At 36.4% G+C, this 21,581-nt stretch overlaps 1 protein-coding gene and 1 pseudogene across 1 annotated transcript in view; both read left to right on the top strand.

The window, feature by feature from the left end:
- Positions 1-274: 274 nt before the first annotated feature.
- RASSF8 (Ras association domain family member 8) overlaps positions 275-21,581 on the top strand; it is a 78,680-nt gene continuing 57,373 nt past the window's right edge. Inside the window, exon 1 of the mRNA XM_047067168.1 lies at positions 275-345. The gene's annotated coding sequence lies outside the window, so the exon portion shown is untranslated. The remainder of the gene's footprint in view (positions 346-21,581) is intronic.
- Positions 11,934-12,819, top strand: LOC124502491 (SIN3-HDAC complex-associated factor-like; annotated as a pseudogene).

Genomic DNA, 21,581 nt, shown 5'->3' on the forward strand with positions numbered 1-21,581 from the left:
TCTTTTTCAATGGCACAAACACGCTAATTGAGATCAAACAGAACACAAACCCACCCCACAAATACCGCAGTTCAAATGAGGAAGGGAGAAGGTTGGAGAGGGGAGGAAAAACTGTTCTTCGGAAAACTGTTTGAAGCTAAGGGCTTATGTATTTTGTTCTTGGATAATTAGAAGTTAAAATGGGGTGATTTAGCATTTTTAAGATAAAAATTAGCCAGGACTGTAAGAACACTGTGTACCTTTTCAGGTGCCTGTGTAGTTCCTCCTAGAATACCTGTCTGGTGCTCCACTCTTCCTCAAGACTACCTCAACACTCCTCCCACTTGGGGACTCCAGCGCCCTAAGGTGAGTCTGAAAATTTGTACTCCTTTCATGTATCCTAGAAAAATATCACTTAAAGTGACATTTTAAAAACAATTTTTCAAAATTGGGGGAGACTTTCAGAGGTTGTGTTCACTGGTGAACTCCTAAGAATCATTACTTATAAGTCCTGTATTTAGATAAGTATAAAGGGTAGTTAGCACTAGTATTTCCTTGCCAGTGTACCATAAATCCTAGGTCCAAATTTGGGGTGACACTACTAGCATTATGAACCATGCTTTAGATTTCAAACGTGGAGTCTGAAGCAAATTTTTTGCAGGTTGGTGTGTCACCACTTAGGCTTTCTGAGCGTTACTCTACTCGTGCTTTAAATTGGCAGCCTCTTTTATTTATTTATTCATTTTTATTTTCAGTTTTTATTTTAATTTCAGTTAGTTAGCATACAGTGTTCTATTAGTTTGGGAGGCACAATATAGTAATTCAACACTTCCGTACTTCACCCTGTGCTCTTCAAGACACGTGCACTCTTTAATCCCCATCACCTATTTTACCTGTCCCCCCATCCTCCTCCCCTCTGGTGACCATCAGTTTGTTCTCTATAGTCTGTTTCTTACTTTGTCTCTCTATCTCTCTCTCTCTCTCCCTCTCTGTCTCTCATATTTTTTCCCTTTGCTTGTTTGTTTTGTTTCTTAAATTCCACATATGAATAAAATCATAGGGTATTTGTCTTTCTCTGACTGATTTACTTCAATTAGCATAATACTCTGGCTCTGTGCATGTTGTCACAAATAGCAAGATTTCATTCTTTTCTGTGGCTGAATAATATTCTGTGTGTGTGTGTGTACACACATTTTATATATACACACACATACCCACCACACCTTCTTTATCCATTCATTAATCGATGGCCTGTTTTACAGCAGAGAAGTATTTCTAACAGTGAAGATTAGAAGGTCTTGATAAGTTTGAAATAGCTTATAGTTTGAGCTTCCATCTCTCAAGTACTGTAATTGTCTTCATGAAAGGGGGTTCACAAAGTCTCTTAAAGTGAGAATATACAACTAAATTAATTTTCACTTGCTTTTTGTGTGCTTGATGTGTATCGCCTCTTGAAACATTAAAGTGCTTCGTTGGTCTCAGAAGGGAAAATAATTTGACCTTGTTTGTAGTATGTGAATCACTTGTGAATAAATTGTCCACATTTTACAAGGTGAATTAACTCTTCAAAGGCACCAACCAGCATGCTGTTTCATAAATTCCTTAGTCTCTTATTTTGCAAAAGTTACGTGCTTGCTTTTTTGCCTTAATGATGTATCTTCAAAGGTGTTAACATAAATTAATCCATCCCTGAAATAAAAATAACCTTAGAGCGTTGTAGTAATTGCTAGAATATTTGGAGGGAAATGAATTCCTAAAACCACAAGTCCTTATCCTCACTGGTTCAGTTTTTCTCCTACAGACTCTTGCATTGCTTGTGGCATTAGCAAAATCCATGACAAGCAGGCCACACGTGCTGAAAGTAAAAGATAGTCAGATTCTCATTGGACAGTTTTGTTATATCCATATCAGAAGCTGAAAAATTCTAGTTTAGCCCTGCTATTTGTCATGTGATCTAAAGAAGAATAAAATGTATTATGTAGTCTAACTTACTACAGTTCTCTCCATAATTATGTTATCACTTAAATTTTAGGTTTAGCTTTCATCACTGATGAAGCTATTCTGTAAATCTTTCTTTTATTTACATTAATTATGTTTTGTTTGGGAGGATTTATATATAAGTTATAGGAAGAGGAACTATGGTTCAGATTTAATGTTTAGATATTGTGTACACTTGGGTTTGAATGCTTCAGTTATTTTGTTTCTTTTAGAACGCTGGTAGTTATACATGTAGAAGATGTAGGACTTGATTCAACTTTGCAGATAAAGAGTTAATTTTTTGCTATTTCTTCTCAAATGCTTACTATACTAGGAATTAACAGTCTTTGATTTTTGACTTCAAGTGCAAAAAGATTCCCTTAGCATACTGCCTTGTTTTCTTTTTTCAAATGAAGTTTTATCTGTTTTAAATAAATGAGGGGTTTCTGGATGTGTTATAGTAATAGATAAAACTTTTTTGCCTTTTGCTGGCTGCTGAAGTAAACCAGTTTACTCATAGAAAGAGGGTATCTGAGTTCCCTAAGCCTTTCTGAATGTAGCATCTAATTTTAGTCATATTAACTTTCTGGCAACAAAACCAGCTTTGAATTTTCAGTATTGCTACACTGTGAAACTACCTTAAATATTTTTTTATGGAGTGACTTTAAATTTTTAATGTCTTGCAATCAGACTATTTCTACTAAATTACATTTTCTCCACAATGATGTAGTTTCTCGTGAGCCATTATTCTTTTAGCGAATGATAGAGAATAATTCACATTTTATTTATCACAAGGCATCTTTCCTAGGTTTTAAATTTGAGGCTGTGTAAGAAGAAACTTTAAAACTCATATTTTATGTAAAAAAGACAGATTATGTAAAACAGAATAAGACATTACAGATAATTTATTTGCTTCTCTTTCTGTTCCAGATAAGATTGCATTCTTCTCCCATCCCCCTTTTCTGGTACCTTCCTGTAAAAAGCATTAATGGAGGGAAAAGAATGATAAACAGGACTTAGCTCTATAATCTTCTTTCAAAACTGCCCTGTAAATAATTTCCTATAGTTTCTGTAATGAAGCTTATGGTGGTAATATTTTGTGCCTCTGGTAGTGGGGAATAGTTTCAAAATACTCTCAACATTTTACATTTTAAGCTGTGTGTGTGTGTGTGTGTGTGTGTGTGTGTGTGTTCATGTGTTCATGTGTTCATGTTTTCAGGTTAGGTTTTCTGTCCCATGTAGATTTAGTGGAATTTATTTTTTATATGCTTATACTTGGTTTTAACGGTTTAGGTGGGGGCATTTCTAAATAAAACTTGTTAAAGAGATGGTTATTGTTGTTACAGGTAATTTATGCACGCAGAGTTTAGGAGACTTGAAATGATCTTTTGGCAAAAAAAAAAAAAAAACTTGGTAGAAGAAGGGGGGACATTTTCTGTAATTTAAGTTGTCATAGTAACTTGCATCAAGACCGATACTTGGAATCCAGGCCTGAAGAATTTCAGTGACAATAAACATTCCAGTTGCATTCATCATTTTTTTCCCCTCTGAGAAAAGAGCCATCAATTGTGATCTAATTATTCGCTTTCTGTTTTTAGAAGATGAGTAGCAGCTTGCATTTTTTAACACTTTGAAACTTCCCTGGTAGAGTAGAAATGAAAAGTTAGCTGTTTATATTTAAACTTGGCATTTTCTGGTAATGTATCTCAAACTAACCATTTTGGATGACAAGATAGGTTCAATATAATGGTTACTTAATGAAATATGAAAAGAAAAAGAGAAGTTGATGAGGATTTGAACACATTGCCACACACATTTGTTAACATGCAAATTTTAATATTAAGAGTATTGGAAAATGGTTTTCATGGAACTCTGATCTGGGAATGTTAGGATTTTCCTAATATCAGATTTTTTTTTTTTTTAATTTTTTTTTTCAACGTTTATTTATTTTTGGGACAGAGAGAGACAGAGCATGAATGGGGGAGGGGCAGAGAGAGAGGGAGACACAGAATCGGAAACAGGCTCCAGGCTCTGAGCCATCAGCCCAGAGCCTGACGCGGGGCTCGAACTCACGGACCGCGAGATCGTGACCTGGCTGAAGTCGGACGCTCAACCGACTGCGCCACCCAGGCGCCCCTTTAATATCAGATTTTTAATATATTTATGGTATCTTGTATTCTTAAGCATGAATGTATTTAAATAAAAAGGAGGAGATACCATTTTTATTAGCAGAATAAGTTTACTTTGAGAAATTTGTATCCAGGCATTATTGTTAGATATGCTGTCTTTCACAAAGGACAGTACAATGTTGTTTTTAAAGAGAAAGCTTTTTTAGGTTTTGCTTCACTCTTGCCTTCTGCAAGATACTGATGACTAACCGACCCATAATTTAGAGTTAGAAACATTCTCCTTAAGCAAGGAACATTAGGAGAAATAAGGAGATAAAGGTGTATGTGTCCATTCATTTTAGGAAACTTGGAAAATAAATGGGAAAAGTTTGTAGCTAGTCTAATAGTAAAAAATAATATACAAAATTAGCAGCTGTTGAATATAACTGTAGTCATCTGTAGATAAAAGTGGTAATACTTTTGTAGAAACTTTTCCACATATGTGTGAGAATCTGAATCAAATGGGCAATCTTCTAAGAAACATAAATCAACAAAATTGAGTTTTAAAAATATAAGGTAGATGTAGAAAACCTAAATAAACCTACATAATTTACTGGAAATTGTGAAGGAAAATATAATCACCTATTATCTCACTGTTTAGAGATATTTACTGTACGTATTTTATGGGAAGTAGCTGAAGTTACGTGTTATAAACAAGGATCAAGTTATCAATAGCCAAAATACTAGTAATGGTGAAACACACAATTTTATCTCCTATTAGAATTAGCAGCTTACTTGCTGTCATCATTACTATCTAAAATAGCTCTGAAATATTTAGCCAGTATATTAAGAACAGAAAAAGAGAATTATTGAAAAGGACAGAATTATTTGTAGATAATAAAAAATGCCCAAGATATTTAATATAGTAAAATTCCATTATAAATAATGTAAATATCATGATTTATTTATATATATATCTGTTCATAGTAGCAACAAAAATTTATGCTGGGGATTAAACTTTGTAAGAAATGCGAATGGCCATGGGCGGGAAACTATTAAACTTTATTCTGAAGATGCAGAGACTCAATGTATCTGAAATTCTAGAAAAGAGGCTTTTAGCAAAGCATTAGTTCTCATATATTTAAAACAATTGCTCATTAAAAAAAAAGTAATACAGTTAAGTTTAAAATGTATAGAAAGGTATAAAATGAAAAACAAGATTCCTTTCTTCCTCATTGTGTTTCTTCTATCTAAAGGAACCATTGTTAACAGTTTCTTGGGTATCTTTGCAGAAAATGTGCATACAACATTTATTTATGCCTTTTTAAACTTACAGCAATAAGTAATAGTGTGTGTGTGTGTGTATTACACGAGATTCTTTACAGGTTGACTTCTTTAATTACCAGAATAATCTTAAAGGCAGATATGATTATCACACTGCTCATTGAATTGGTGGGAGTTCAGTAAATATGGGTAGTGTGCATTCTTCCATTTGGCTGAGTTTATAAAAATAAGGTTAGTATGGAATTACCTGGTATACTCAAGATTCTGATTGAGTCTACTTCTGATTGCACCTATGACTGTCATTCTCTGTGATCTGGTTTCTATCCCTACAAATTGAAATGGTGCTTATATCTGCCTGAATGTGGTAGAAAGAATACAAAAATTAAACAGGACCAAAATACAAAATCATTTTTTGTTCTTAAGGTATTACTAAGATAATACTCAAGAAATAATGATACCATAACACTTTTTTTCTTTTAAGTTTATTTATTTATTTTGAGAGAGAGAGAGTGTGCAGGAGCATGAGCAGGGGAGGGGCAGAGGCTTGGAACTGTGAGATCATGACTCCAACCGTTAACCAACTGCTACCCAGTCATCCTCCATAACACTCTTTCTAATTTTACAAAGGCAATTCCTTTTATATAAAGCAGACCTCATGAAAGTTATAAAGTAGAATAGGATGGAGTCCATATTTTCTGCTGTCAGGAATATATAGTCTCACCAACTTAAGCAGGTTCACACCAGATGGGAAAAACATAGTTTTTAGTTTTTATTGCTAAGCGATACCATGTTATAGCAATTCTTGAACTCTTGAACTTGCATGCTCTCTCTCTTTCCCTCTTCCTTTCTCTCACATTTTAGCCAGGGTATACTTGGCTCCTTAGAAATTTAGGGAAACTTGTCTTAAATCTCCAGTTTCAAAGCTTATAAAAGTATCCCCATGATCTTGATAGGTCTCAAGGCTTCATGTCTCCAGTGAGAATCCCCTCATCTGTCTTTGACTTGACTCTATGGATAGTCTTCATTTTGTCCAGGGTTAAGCCTTCCTTTTTTTTTTTTTTTTTTCAACGTTTATTTATTTTTGGGACAGAGAGAGACAGAGCATGAACGGGGGAGGGGCAGAGAGAGAGGGAGACACAGAATTGGAAACAGGATCCAGGCTCTGAGCCATCAGCCCAGAGCCTGACGCGGGGCTCGAACCCACAGACCGCGAGATCGTGACCTGGCTGAAGTCGGACGCTTAACCGACTGCGCCACCCAGGCGCCCAAGCCTTCCTTTTTTAATGGATTCTCTGAGAACACAGCACAACACAACACATGCATACCACTTAGTAGAACCTACCAAAGATCTGGGACTTAGAGGAAAGAGATTCACATTGTGGGAAGGGCAATCTTGATAGTCTTCCTAGACTCTGGCTTCAACCTCATCCCTTCTTAAGATGCCTCAAAAAGCTACAAAAACTGCCACGTGTCATCTGGACTCATCTGTCAGGGTACAACTCAGCTTATCCCATTATTAATTGTGTGACCTTGACTGATTAGTCTCTAAAATCCAGTTTTCTTACTCGGATGTTAGGTAAGATTAAATTATGCAGTTGATCCTTAATGTGCTGTGTTTAGGGGTGCCAGCCCCCATGCAGTTGAAAATCCACATATAACTTCTGACTTCTCCAGAACTACTGGGAGCCTTGATAACATAAACAATCAATACACATTTTGTATTTTATATGTGTTATCTGCTATATTTGTACAATAAAGTAAGCTAGAGTAAAGAAAATGTTAAGAAAATCCTAAGGAAGAGAAAATGCATTTATATAGTACTATACTGTATTTACTGGGGAAAAAAATACACATAAAAGTGGACCCACACATTTCAAACTTGTGTTGTTCAAGGGTTAACTGTGTATGTAAAGGTCTCAGCATGTACAAAATTCAGTGTATTATAATTATCACCAATTTTATTGAAAGAGTACTGTTTTCCCCAAATGCTTCGATCTTGTTTCAGACTTAGGCTAGATATATTTTTATATAAGCAGATGTTCACCCTTCTGTACTTATGGAAACTATGTAATTGTTCAAACCAGACACTTTGGAGAGTGAAACATGGCATTATTGTTAATTATGCTGGGATAACCATGTAAACTGTAAACCAGGATGAGTGGTCACTCAGCATGCCTCATTTGTGGTGCATGCTCAGAGAACACAGGTCATTGTCATTGAGTGAGACAATGAGGATATAGGACAAGTGAGGTCACATTCATCTTTTTGAGCTTTAGTTCCTTACTCATTAAACTGAGATTAACAATAACTAGCTCACAGGGTGACTAGAAAGATTAAATGAAGTTGTAGTCTGATAAAACATTGTATATATGTGGAAATTGGACACCTGTTAATTCCCTTCTCTGTCTCTGCAAATTACCTTAGTTCTGCTGATGGGTAAGTTTGTGTATAGCTGTGTAATTAGGTACTTAACCTTAATGTATCTTTATAGTTCATTCCACTGGACATTGTAGGTGGTAGTCATAACCAAGTGCACATGTGGTTCCTCAGTTTCCTGTGGAGAGTTGGTCTATATTGCTTCAATTAATCACTTTTTAACACTGAAAGCGTGAATTGTAGTGTTCAGGAACCACACCCACTTTCCCTATAAATTCTCCTGTGGTATGCTTTTTTCTTATGTGCTTTCCTATTTTTTGGATGAACATAATCTAAATAGGGGGATTTTTTTCTTAAATATTTCAGGTATGAATATTTATTTGCATTTAATACATGGTGAGAATCAAAGGCACTTGTTTTTGCACATCAGTTGTAGAGATGTATTTCTTCCTTGGGGAAAAAAATCTAGCCGAAACCTTAAAAATTAATAGTATAATTGGTAATATACATACCAAGTTTGATTTTCTTATCATTTACAAATAAATTTTAATAACACAAAACTGGAAGAAGTAATAGACCTCAAGGTTTGGGCCTTTTGCAAAATGATCACAGCATTTTCACCATTATTTTTCATAGTTGTTGTCTTCATTAGCAAATCCATATTCAGACTTGGTGGTATTTCCCGGTCTTTAGGCTTACAGAGAGTCTGTGGAGGACAGACAGGTGGTAAATGATTTTAGTCCTGTCATAAATTACACTTTTGTGGAATGAAGAAGGTGCTATGGGAGCACATGGGAAGTACTTTGTGCAAAGGTTTAGGAAGGCTGTTTGTGGCTACCATTTAAGTTAAGTGTTTAAAGGTAAGTAGATCTTTAAGGAGGGGGGAGAAAGCCTTTGAAAATGGCCTGGGAAATAGCATATGCAAAGCCTAGAAAGGCATATAAGGAGCATGATGTGTTTGGGAATTAACAAGTACAGCTAGGTGTGAATATGAATGTGGATGCCAAGGAGATGACTAATTTAAAAAAAAAAGGAATTCTTATTCTAAATGATAGTCTTTTCTAGGGCTCTGGGCTTTATTGAAATTGAAAGAATCAATATTATAAGTAGATAAAGTTCTAGTTGGAAAAGAAGTAGAAGTGTTAATGACTTAGAACAACCTAAACTTTAGCTGTCTCTGTAAGGAGAAAAATTACTTTCTTTATTCTTGATGGTTTTTCTATAATCTCAAGAAATTAAATATTTACAATATCCTCATTCTTCAAAAGGATATTGCTACTTTAAAATTTTCTCACTTGGGGCGCCTGGGTGGCGCAGTCGGTTAAGCGTCCGACTTCAGCCAGGTCACGGTCTTGCGGTCCGTGAGTTCGAGCCCCGCGTCGGGCTCTGGGCTGATGGCTCAGAGCCTGGAGCCTGTTTCCCATTCTGTGTCTCCCTCTCTCTCTGCCCCTCCCCCGTTCATGCTCTGTCTCTCTCTGTCCCAAAAATAAATAAACGTTGAAAAAAAATTTTTTTTAAATTTTCTCACTTAAAAAAAATTAGATATAAATAGATAACATTAAAATCTATATATACTGGCTCCAGCCAGTTAGCTTAACATTCCATTCATTTTGTTAACATTTTATTCTGTGAGCTGCTCTGTAGCCACCAGACAATTTTGGTGTGCAAATTCTTTGCAGATTTTGCCTTGTCAAAATGTGAATTGCGTGAGGGATGAAATGATTAAAAGTGCTATTTTTTTTGTACAGCAAATAATGCTTTCAGAAAAAAACATGCTGATATTAACTGCCATTTCTATTCCATTTTGCTCCTGAGAATTGTTTGAATGTATACTCTCCATCTTTTTATTATATCAAGAAGTAGAAATATAATGACATTTACTATTAACAAAATAGTAATTTCATGTAGTAATATTTACACTCTCATGTGAGAAATAAAATAATGTCCTATGAGTGACTATTTTAACTCTAGTACCATCTTGCCTGCTTCATTTTGTATTTTCCCTGTGCTACACTATAGCATATACATAAAATCTTTATTTTTTCTTGGAAAGCACTCTGAACATTCAGATTTGAGCTTGAAGAAACCAAGACCCAGTTGGAGACTGATTTGCTCCCTTTAGACATCTCCTGTAGGGCAGAAACTCTTTTCATCATCTTTGTAGTCTCAGTGCCTAGCCAATAAATAAAGATCTGTCAAATAGGTGGATACATCTCTTACAACACACCTCATTTGATTCCTGGTCAGCCCATGTTCTTTGTACATTGGTACCTCCCCCATCTGTTTTCCCTCTCGCAAAGTGGATTTACATAGCAGCAGCATTCCTTAGGTTTCAAATTATGTATTTATGCATGATTGTTGGCTGTCATAACCCCATCCCCAACTCACAAGAAAGCCAAGCTCATCAACATGTTAGGACAAAGGGGCCGTTTGGACTGAGAATCAATGGATATACCAGAATATTCCTGAATGAATTTAATTTCCACACTCAAGATAGATGGCACTTTGTGCTTTTCAATATGTTGTTCATTTTTTTTTAAGTTTGTTTATTTTGAGAAGAATGAGTTTGAGCTGGGGAGAAGCAGAGAAAGAGGAAGAGAGAGAATCCCAAGCAGGTTCCACACTGTCAGCACAGAGCACAACGTGGGGCTCAGTCCCATGAACTGTGAGATCATGACCTGAGCAGAAATCAAGAGTCGGATGCTTAGCCTACTGAGCCCCCCAGGCGCCCTATTCATGCTTCTTTTGATGAAATTACAGAGTCAAGATATTCTGTAGGATCGGACACTATATTTTTAGAATAGTGTTTCTAAGCAGGAGTAATTTCACTATTGGGGTGTTTAGAAAATTTGTCAGAGCATTGTTGATTATTACAGTGATTGGAAGAATACTATTGGCATTTAGTCAATGGGTAACAGAGATGCCAGGCATCCTGTAGTGTACAGGACAGTTCCACATATTGATATTAAAATGGCCCCCTCAGTTTCCTATTGAAAAACCACAACTGAGCATAACTTTTTACATGTATACACAAAGCATTTTTGCATTGTCTTAATATATAATGAATTTTCTAGGAATACAACTGTTATGGAAATTAAGGGAAAATCATATTTAATTCAGAAGTTGAAAAAGAGTTGTTCTCCAGTTTAATAACCATGTCACAGACAACAGTCCCCTTTGTAGTATTTGAGTTTCCTATCAACGTACCTGCACTTTACATACCTACGTTTACAACTGTTGCATTTATGACATAGACATACCTCAGAGATATTGTAGGTTCAGTTCCAGACCACTGCAGTAAAGCAAACATGACAATTAAGTGAGTGAACTAAATTTTCTGGTTTCCAGTACATATAAAAGTTGTATTTACACTGTAGTCTAATAGTGTGTAATAGCATTATGTCTAAAAAAACAACATACATACCTTAATTAAAAATACTTCCTTGTTAAAAAATACTAACCATCATCAGAGTTTTCAGTGATGATGATGATGCACTTATCACAGATCACCATAACAAAGTAATAATGAAAAAGTTTCAAGTATTCTGAGAATTACCAAAATATGAGAAAAACACAAAGTGAGCAAATGCTGTTGAAAAAAAGACTTGCTTGTTGTAGGATTGCCACAAGCCTTCAATTTGTAAAAAACACAATATCTGCAAAGTGCAGTAAAGCAAAGCACAATCAAACAAGGTAGGCCTGTAAAGGTGTGAGCATCTAGCTACTTCATTGAGTCTTGTCATTTACATAGTTAAGTTCATACCTCTCTGCTATAAATCCTTTTTCTTTTATTTCTTTCTGGCTTCTTTGTTGAGAATAGCCTATTTGGGGGTAGAGGAAGCACAAGTGTAGAAGCAGGGAGACTCATGAGGAGGCTTTTGCAGTTAGGTGAGCAATTATGGTAGCATAGACAAAGATATAGCCAATAGGGTTTCCTGGCAGATTAGATGATGGCTTGTGAGATAGAGAAATCAAGGATAACAGTAGGCATTTGGGCTTAAGCAACCAGATGGATACATTCTAATTGCTTTGAACTGAGATGAATATGGGTGCAACAGATTGGGTGGGGGGTGGTAAGAATAAGAGTTCTTTTAAGACTTGTTGAGTTTGAGCTAGAAAGGCAGTTGAGGAGGAGGGAGCGGTTGGAAGGGGTACGCTGGCTTGGCATGCACTCCAGACCTCGGGATTTTGGAAGACTATTGCCCAGAAGAAAAGATGTTTGGTTTTCACAAGCCAAAGATGTACCAAAGTATAGAGGGCTGCTGTATTTGCAGAGCTAAGTCCTCCAGTTCTCAATTCACTGACACTAAATGCTATGGAAAGGACTTCCAGAGCTGTTTTGGGTTGCATGAGACTCGTTCAGGAGACATCTGTAATGCCTGTGTCCTGTTTTTGAAAAGATGGAAAAAACTGCCAGCAGGATCAAAAAAAAAAAAAAACACACAAAAAACAAAAAACTGGAATCGTGGTAGATGCAAGGGCAGGACCTAGTCTGAAGACAGCATTGAAACCAAAGACAGTGAAAACTCTATCTGGAAACAGGATAAAAAGCAACCAGATCAGTAAACTACAGAAGGAATTTAAACATCACAATTCTGATGCTCACGGTACCACCTCAAGTGCCTCCCCAGCTCAGTCTCCTTGTTATGGTAACCAGTCAGATGATGGCTCAGATACAGAGATGGCTCCTGGCTCTAATAGAATGCCAGTGTTTTCCTTTTTAGATCTCACATACTAGAAAAACCAGAAAATATGTTGTGGGATTATCTATAAAGGCCGTTTTGGAGAAGTTCTCATTGACACACATCTATTCAAGCCTTGCTGCAGCAATAAGAAAGCAGCTGCTGAGAAGCCGGAGGAGCAGGGGCCAGAGCCTCTGCCCATCTCCACTCAGGAGTGGTGACTGAGGTTTAGGTAGAAGGGGAACAAAAAAACGATTTAAATTTTGGAAAGAAAACAAAGCAACAAAACCCTCCTATTTTTAACTTGGATACCTGCTATTCTGCCAAAAGACACTTTCTAGAATAGTTTTGAATGGGTTGTTATTTCTCCTCCAGTTCCACAAACTCTGAAGCCAGTGTCTAGCTTACTAAAAGAAAAAAAGTGTACATAATATTTAAGATGCTGAGTATTTCATAGGAAAGCTGAATGCTGCTGTAAAGTGCTCTTTAAGTCTTTTTTTTTTTTTTAATCCCCTTCTAATGAATGAATCTAGGGGAATTTCAGGGGACAGAGATGGGATTTGTTGTATGATAAACGTATGTAGTTTTAGTCTTTCTATATTGAGAAGCAGTGGTTGGGGCATTTTTAAGATGGCTGGCTATACTTGTTTTCCTTCATGATAATAAATTTGTCATAACTCAGTAACGTGGACTTGCCCCAAGAGGTAGTTGTTAATAATTTAAGGTCTTGCCAAGGTTCTGATGATTCAAACCTGTACTACTGAATATTAAGCAGGACAGACTAAGCTCTCTGGTGCAAATGCCTTGAAGGAGTAGTTTCTAAACATACAGAGAGGTAACTTGAGTGTATATGTTGCATCCTCTGTCACCTCCCTCCATATTCATTTTTGATAAAGATTTTAATGTATATTGAAACTTCTAAAGCAGAATCAAAGCTCCTCTGGGGAAATGTCAAGTTTTAGGATGAGCAATCCTAAATGAAGAGAACCAAAGCATTACCGCATGGTAGAGATCACATTCTATTAAAAATGTTAAATTATAGGGGCGCCTGGGTGGCACAGTCGGTTAAGCGTCCGACTTCAGCCAGGTCACGATCTCGCGGTCCGTGAGTTCGAGCCCCGCGTCGGGCTCTGGGCTGATGGCTCAGAGCCTGGAGCCTGTTTCCGATCCTGTGTCTCCCTCTCTCTCTGCCCCTCCCCCGTTCATGCTCTGTCTCTCTCTGTCCCAAAAATAAATAAAAAACGTTGAAAAAAAATTTAAAAAAAAAATTAAAAAAAAATAAATAAATAAAAATGTTAAATTATCTTTAAAAATGTCCAAGTCTTCAGGATGGCACACACAAAAAAACAAAGGTTAATGCTTCTTGGGGCACATTTCTTAGAGGGCTTGCTTAGTGTGTAAATAATTGACTTTTGTTTGTGTTACATGACTGGTGACTTCATTGAAAATCTGCGCAATTCAGTTTTAGCTCTGGATTACTTCAGTTGACCTTTGTGAAGGTTTTGTCTGTGTAGAGTGGTTGTTTGACTGGTTTTAACCTATTAGGGTTTGGGGTTTTTTTTTGTTTTTGTTTTTTTTTCCACTCTATATTAAAGTAAAATTCTAAAAGAAAAGAGGTGTGTGTTAATGCTGAGTGGGCTGGTTTAGGTTTGACTTCTTTTAGTCAGGCTTTGTGAACATTGAGATGATAGATGATGCATCCGGAACACGGAGCTCTTCAAATCCAAAATCTTCATTTGAAGGCTTTTTACTTGAACCCAAACCAAAGTACTGTCATTGCCTGTTTTCTAAACGTTCAGGAATAATCTATCACTGGTTCAGACTTTTCATAATTAGGGAGGATCATTTGCCTACCTCATAATAACATGACTCAGTGCTTATTTTTAAAACTGGATTTTAAAAATTAGATAGTATAAATAACAGTAAGGATTCAGCCACTTTTTTACGGGCACCATATAGTTTTATAGTTCTTAATCTAAACTTAAAATTTTGTATTTCTTCCTTATGGCAAAAACTACAAGCCACCATATGCACAGATTACACCGTGAGTTGGGTTGGCTCTCCCATAGCCTCTGAGGTGAATTACAAGAGTCCCAGCCATTATCATCTTCCTCCTGTTGTTCCGAAATTTTTTTTTTTGTACATTTTGGCTACAGTATTGGTGGTAGAATATACTATAACATGGATCATCTCTACTTCTGTATTTATTTATTTATTTATTTATTTATTTATTTATTTATTACTAGACCTCAACCACAGCCTTCTTCTTCCCCTTCCACCTCTTTGCCTGTAGGATGTACTGTATATAGTCATGCACTTTGTATTAATATATTATAAATCTACAAATCTGTTTTTTACTTATAATCAAAACTTTTACTAGGGTACTGAATAAATTTAGTCTAATTATAAAAAAAAAAAAAGACATGTTGAGTTTGAGATGTCTACCACTCAGTAGCAACACTAAGTAGGCATCTGAATGTGAGACTGAAGTTCAGAGAGGAGTGTGAGCTCGAAATTTTATGGGGATTGTCAAGTATATGGTATTTCAAGTTATGATCAAATTGAGTGAAATCACCAAGGGAGTGAATATAAATGGAAAAGATCCATGATTGAGATTTGGAATTCTCAAAAGCATAGAGAAGAGATTGAGAAGGAACACCAATGAGATTGGAGGAAAAGCAAAAGAGTGCAGCTGTTCTGGAAGCCAAATGAAGAAAGTGTATAAGGACGAGAGAGTGATTAATTGACTCTTAGATTTAGCGATGAGCTAAACATGATGGGTGACCATGGTTTTGGTGGAGTGATGGGAGTTAAGAGCCTGACAGGAATGAGCTCAATGGAGATGGAAGATGAGAATATGAAAAGGGATCAAGAAATGGAGGATAGCTGGTAGGGGAAGTGGGATCAAAAAAAATTTTTTTGTTTTTGTTTTAAGATGGGTAATATAGCTACTTACGTATTCTCTGATTGACAATAAAAATTGAAGATAGTGATGATGCTGGAGCTGATATAAGGGGGCTGACATGCTGCTTAGCCATGGGATGCCTATGGCTGCACCACTAGTTGTCCAAGCATCTGGTATGACATAGCTCTGGAATAGTCAATTAATATATAATAGATTTTGAGGCCCTGGGATCATCTTCTCACTCTCTGGTGTTTCTTCATTTTTTTTTTGTTTAGTAAAGTTGATCAGGCACCAGACAAAGGTTTAGGCTTTAACCAGACACTAAATTAGAAATTAGTGGGAAATTAGAAGGGAAGGCAGAACCAATTCCTTCTCAAAAAGCATCTGAGTGCAGCTTAAATTTTTCCTTCTTGTCCACTGGGACCACCTTAACCATTTTGACTTGTGGGTAAATGGCACAGGGATTTTAGAATAAGGAAAGTGAGTCACCTATGAGGGCACAGACTGAGGAGGCACTCACTTTTAGAGTCATGCAAGTATAATGTTGGCACTTGAGAATGATGCCTCCTTACATTTTGCACCCTACACACTTTGCTTGCTACATGCCCCCTAATTCCCCTGGTCCTGAGAATGGGCACTGTGGTTCATTTAAGGAATAATAGGAAAACTCTTTCCCTAATTATCTCTTCTTATATTACCAAATGGAGATTTATGTGCTTTAGTTAGTCTGATACTCCTCTCTCTCCTCAATATCTGGTTGACTTTGCCAACTAACAAACATGAGGAATACTTGGTAAAGAAGAAAAGAAATGCTTCTTTTCTGCAAAAGAAAAATTAGTGATGAGACAGAGTAGAGAATGATTAGTTGGAGCCTTTAGGCCAACAACTTGAAGGACTTTTAGATACCAAAAAGGCTGGAGAAAAGGAACTGGGGGATAGAAGGGAGAATCCATTCTGTTTGTGAAGACAAAAATAGAAACTGTTCCACTTTAGCTTAGTACATTTGTCATTTTTAAGAGTTTTAAGGGCCCTGGTACCATCTTGTCCTTCCATCTTTGGAATCCAAGGTGATAGGTTATCACTTACCTTGTTAGTGCTAAGAATTGACTTTCTTGTTCTGCTCAGTGCAGATCTGAGAAAGATCTTCTGAGGTCATCTGAGGAATTATCCATCTTTGTATCTCAGAAACCAAAAAAAGACTTACAGTAACATCTGCAGAACCCAGAGAATTCTCAAGGCTTTGTGTCATGTGATCTTGTGTTTGTCCCTTCTGAGGGAGCCACAGCGGTAAAGATACAATAGAGAATCACAGACCATCTTGACCATACTATATGAGTTGACAGATTCTCATATGAGGAGCATTTAGGACCAAATGTGTAGAGATGGTGCAGATGTGCTTGTATACAAAATGAGAGTCAACTGAAGGAATGGTGGGGAGAGATGTACACAGACAGCTCTTAGGAGCTTCCACTAAGAAGTGTGGGAATGGGAAAAGCCAATTGAAATTACAAGTGAGAAAGTTTTCTTCATTTTAAAGTGGTCACCATGAAAACTGGAATAGCAAGAAGTCCATGACTAATTACGAATGAAATAAAAGATAACTGATTAATGATCCTGTTATTTTAAATCTTGAGGTATTTCACTACAAAATTAAACCTTTATAAGTTGCAGCCACATATGAATGAATCCGGGAGCAATACTATCAGATGACAGAAGTTTTTATTGCAGTTTCTTTTGGGATGAGGCCTGATGCTGGTTTAGCTTGTGTTATTTCCATATCTGAGAGCTGACAGTCATGTGCCATGGAAAGAAGTCCTCACTGAAGATAGTAGACATTTGACTTTACTCAGTGTTACATAATCAGGAGGTCCTTTGAGAATTTCCCCAGAACTGATTTTCCAAAAAATTAGTCAAATATTTCCCAGAAAGACTTTCCTCTTTTTCGTGAGCAATATCATTTTTGTTAGTAGTGGTTACTCTTCTATGCCCTTGCCTCCTCTTCACGTCCAGTCCCAAAAACAGCTGAGTCAAGTAAATGTGAGGACATAATTAATTGATAGAGACTAACTCATCAACTTGTTTAAATCTAGTGTCTTTAAAGCTTTTGTTGTCATATGTTTGGCAAATAGTAGACCTTTAATAAATGTTTTTTTGAAACCATTAAGTATAATATATATTCTGCTTAATTATTTATTTTATTAGATTGTAGGGTATATTAGTTCATGGCTTGAGTTCTGGTTGCATACTGCCTGGATTCAGATCCTGGCCTTACTCCTAATGAGGTGTGTGATCTTGGGCAAGTTTTGTAACTTCTCTGTGCCATGATTTCCTCTTACAAAAAGTGGGAATAATAATAGTGCCTACCTTTTAAGATTATTATGAGAACTAAATAAATTGATACATTCAGAGCACTTAGAATAGTTCCTGGCATGTGGTAAGTACTTAATAAATATTACGAATGATTTTAACAAAAGCTGTCAGACATTTAATATTTAAAAAGTGAGAAAACCGAGTCTCTACTTCTTCCCCAAATAACACTGTAGCTGGCAATGAATACTTGAATGTTGGTTGCTTGAATACTAGATAAGCCTTTTTTTTTTTTTTTTTTTTTTTTTTTTTTTTTTTTTCAACGTTTATTTATTTTTGGGACAGAGAGAGACAGAGCATGAACGGGGGAGGGGCAGAGAGAGAGGGAGACACAGAATCGGAAACAGGCTCCAGGCTCCGAGCCATCAGCCCAGAGCCTGACGCGGGGCTCGAACTCACGGACCGCGAGATGGTGACCTGGCTGAAGTCGGACGCTTAACCGACTGCGCCACCCAGGCGCCCCGATAAGCCTTTTTTCAGTGGCTGTAAACAGCTTTCTGTGTTTCTGAAGGTGGAAGAATAGAAGTCATCTTCCCATCTGGCCTCATGTCAATACATCATTCTTGACACACTCTTGACACTGTGTTCATATATTGTTTACATTTTTGCTAATCACAAAAGTGCGTTGAGTTTTTAAAAAATTTGTGAGTACTATGATTAGTATCCAGATTTGTTTTTTGTTGAGTATTCTGTGTCTGTGATGTTTCCTTCCACGTGAATTTTAAGAGTGGTACAGTTTGTTCCATCTTTGTGCTTTGTCCACCCAAATTTATAGAATCAAAACACAGGAAGGTATATCTCCCAAAATTAAAAAAAAAAAAAAATGGTGAGATTTCCATGTAGGCAGCAGCATGATATCCACAGGGTTCTTTGTTGATCCAGGCTCATAGTCAGGGGGTTGGGCAGTTCTGCTCAATAGAGGGGGCAGAGTTCTCTTCATGTGGTGTGCCCACAGGACTTCCCTCCCAGCTTCTCTCGTTTGCAGTAATCCAAGTCTGTTTTATAAACGCATGGAAAAATGTGGCTTCTCTGCTGATAGCCACCTGCTGGGACAGCACTTTGGTGTTCATAAAACACTTTTAAATAGGTGAATTTAGGGTGATGCTCACAGCAGACTAATGTGAAAAATATTCTTATAGGTATTCTACAGCTGAAAAAAAAAATGAGTTTAATGCGTGAGTTTAAAAGGGCGTTCACTTAAAATATAAGTGAACCCAGGTCTGCTGACTCCTTAAATCCTGTGTCTTCCCATTTTATTGCTTTCTGATCAGAGTCACTCAGGCTCAGCAAAATCATGTAATAGGAATAATAGCTGAGACTGTTCATTAGAAATCATAATCATAGAATTAGAATTTCAAATACTGTAAGATTTGACACTGTATTTAGTTGTTGAAAACTTTACTTTTTATAAAATAAAAGGCCCCAGTTTCTCTTTAGTTATATTATTCATTCTTTCTGGTTATGTATTCTTCCTGCTTATGCATTTTCTAACTAGCCTTAAATTTTTAAAGGTATTTTTTTTGTTATATGTATACTTTGTCATTAAAGTAGATTTCATGTTGATAGAAGTCTTTTTTCTTTCAATGTGGCTGGTGTTGAGTAGGCCTAGATTAAGAGTTTTTCTGAAATTCTTAGAAGAGTGTAATTACCAGTTCTTATCCTGTACTTGATAGGTAGGTGAGTGGTCTCAAGAAGAATAAAATGGTTCTATTTTTGTAACCATTATTTTTCTAAACCTCATTCTGAGTAAATGGCGCTTTTCTGTATTGTCGGGACAAACCTCAGACCTGTAGCATTGGTTTGAAGAATAGGAGAGTGTGGGCCTTTGTTGTTTCATGGGGTTGTGTTCGTGTCCCCTGCCTGAGCTGCCAGTGCTGCAGATGCAGCCACAGCTGGCTGGTGCCATGTGTCCGGTGGCTTGCTGAGCGAAAGCTCGCTCACTATGACAAGCAGGTTTGGGCAGAGAACTGCCTATTTCAAGATCATGTTCAATGATCAGTCGCTGATGAGTCCTGAAAGACCCTAACTCCTATAGTAATACCAATAGCTATTTTTATTAAGCTATTTTTATTTTTATTTATAGTCCTATAGACCCTAACTAACTCCTATAATAATACCAATAGCTATTTTTATTAAGTAATTGCTGCATGCCAGGTTGTATTTAAGTCTTCATGTTCATTGTTATTTAGCTCTGACAAATTTAAGGATTATTATTTCCACTTTAACATTTATTTATTTTTGAGACAGAGAGAGACAGAGCATGAACGAGGGAGGGGCAGAGAGAGAGGGAGACACAGAATCGGAAGCAGGCTCCAGGCTCCGAGCCATCAGCCCAGAGCCTGACGCGGGGCTCGAACTCACGGACCGCGAGATCGTGATCTGAGCTGAAGTCGGAGGCTCAACCGACTGAGCCACCCAGGCGCCCCTATTATTTCCACTGTAGAGCCAAGGAGCTAGTAATTTGTCTCAAGTCATATAGCTAATAAGTGGTAGGGTCAGGACTTGAATTCAGTGCTGCCTGACCACTAAAATGTGTTCTTAACCAGCAACTTACATATGAAGGATGATGAAATATGTCATATGTGCATACATGTGCCCATGGCAGACATGGTTAATTGTACATGGTATGTGTTCATGCTGAGCTGATAATCCTTTCTAGCAATCGTTACATTCTTGGCTTCTGTAGTCAAACAATCAGACTTTTAATAGGCAAGGTAAAATATACATGCTATCTTTAACTCTAAATGTGTCTTTTATTAGCTTTCTCTGAAATTTCAGTGGTGTGAACTATTGCTTTGTTTGATAGGAAGAACAAATATGCAATAATTATCTATGGAAGCCTTCATTGGTGTGGACAGTTGAATTGAATTCAGGATAACTTTCATTTTAAATAGCATATAAAAGTCATCTCCATGTCAGAAAAATTTTAAGGCAAGTTGATTTTACTTATTTATAATATTTATTTATTTGAAAAATTTTTAGAATGGATATTTGAAATAAACAAATTTTGACGGTGGTCATAGAGTTTGTTATAATGAAATTAGATTTTTTATACAGTCAGGAAATTAATTTGAAACTCTGTGTATGGCTGCAGTTATGGAAATAAAAAGCTGTTAGGATTACAGCTTTATTTACTTACTTACCTTTCTTATATACTTATTTATTTATAGTCCTTTTTTCTTTCAGACCTTACTACTACTTCAACTCAAGATAGTATTTTTTTTTTAATTTCACATATGATCAAATAGGCATTCCAGTGTGTCTTTTGACTCCTCGATAAGAGGGACTCCCCTCCCTGCAGTATTGTTGAAGAGCATCTTAGGACAGGATTCAGGGTTGGCATGTTTAAGCCAAAGACCAGTAATACCTGCTATAATAAATTGTCATTCCTGTCTGCTCTTTACTGTTCACATTTCTAGAAAATGTGTTCTTCATTTTTCTCCTCTGAAATAGTGGCACAAAACTGAAAAATAGAAAATAATTGATACCAAAATATTTTTCCAGCAAAGAGACTGAGGTATAATTTAATCCAAATTAATATGTGAGGCCATGAAAAATTCTTTATCTTTTGTGTGTATCTTTAAAGTTAAGTAACCTTATACTTTAAGTTACTTATCTCCATTTACAAAGAAATGAAAATTTTCCTTGCTTATTTTTATAGTGATGTTAGGAGAAGAAAATATATAATACTGAAGAGACTAGACAGTCTGTTATTGTGTTGTGAGAAATGCTGACTTGAGTGTGCTTTTTGGAAAAATAAATGAAATTAAGAGAAATAACTCAATAGTGTTTCTTTAGTAACTCTCCTTGTTCTCAATAACACGTTTCTGTTTTTTCTTTATTGATAAGGTCCTAGTTATTCATACTTTAAAAACAGAAGACAGTACTTCTCTATAACACTGT

The sequence above is a fragment of the Lynx rufus genome, unplaced genomic scaffold (assembly GCF_022079265.1).
Source record: "Lynx rufus isolate CCGP_SWC_20201006 ecotype Redwood Valley unplaced genomic scaffold, mLynRuf1.p SCAF_7, whole genome shotgun sequence".
Lineage (NCBI taxonomy): Eukaryota > Metazoa > Chordata > Mammalia > Carnivora > Felidae > Lynx > Lynx rufus.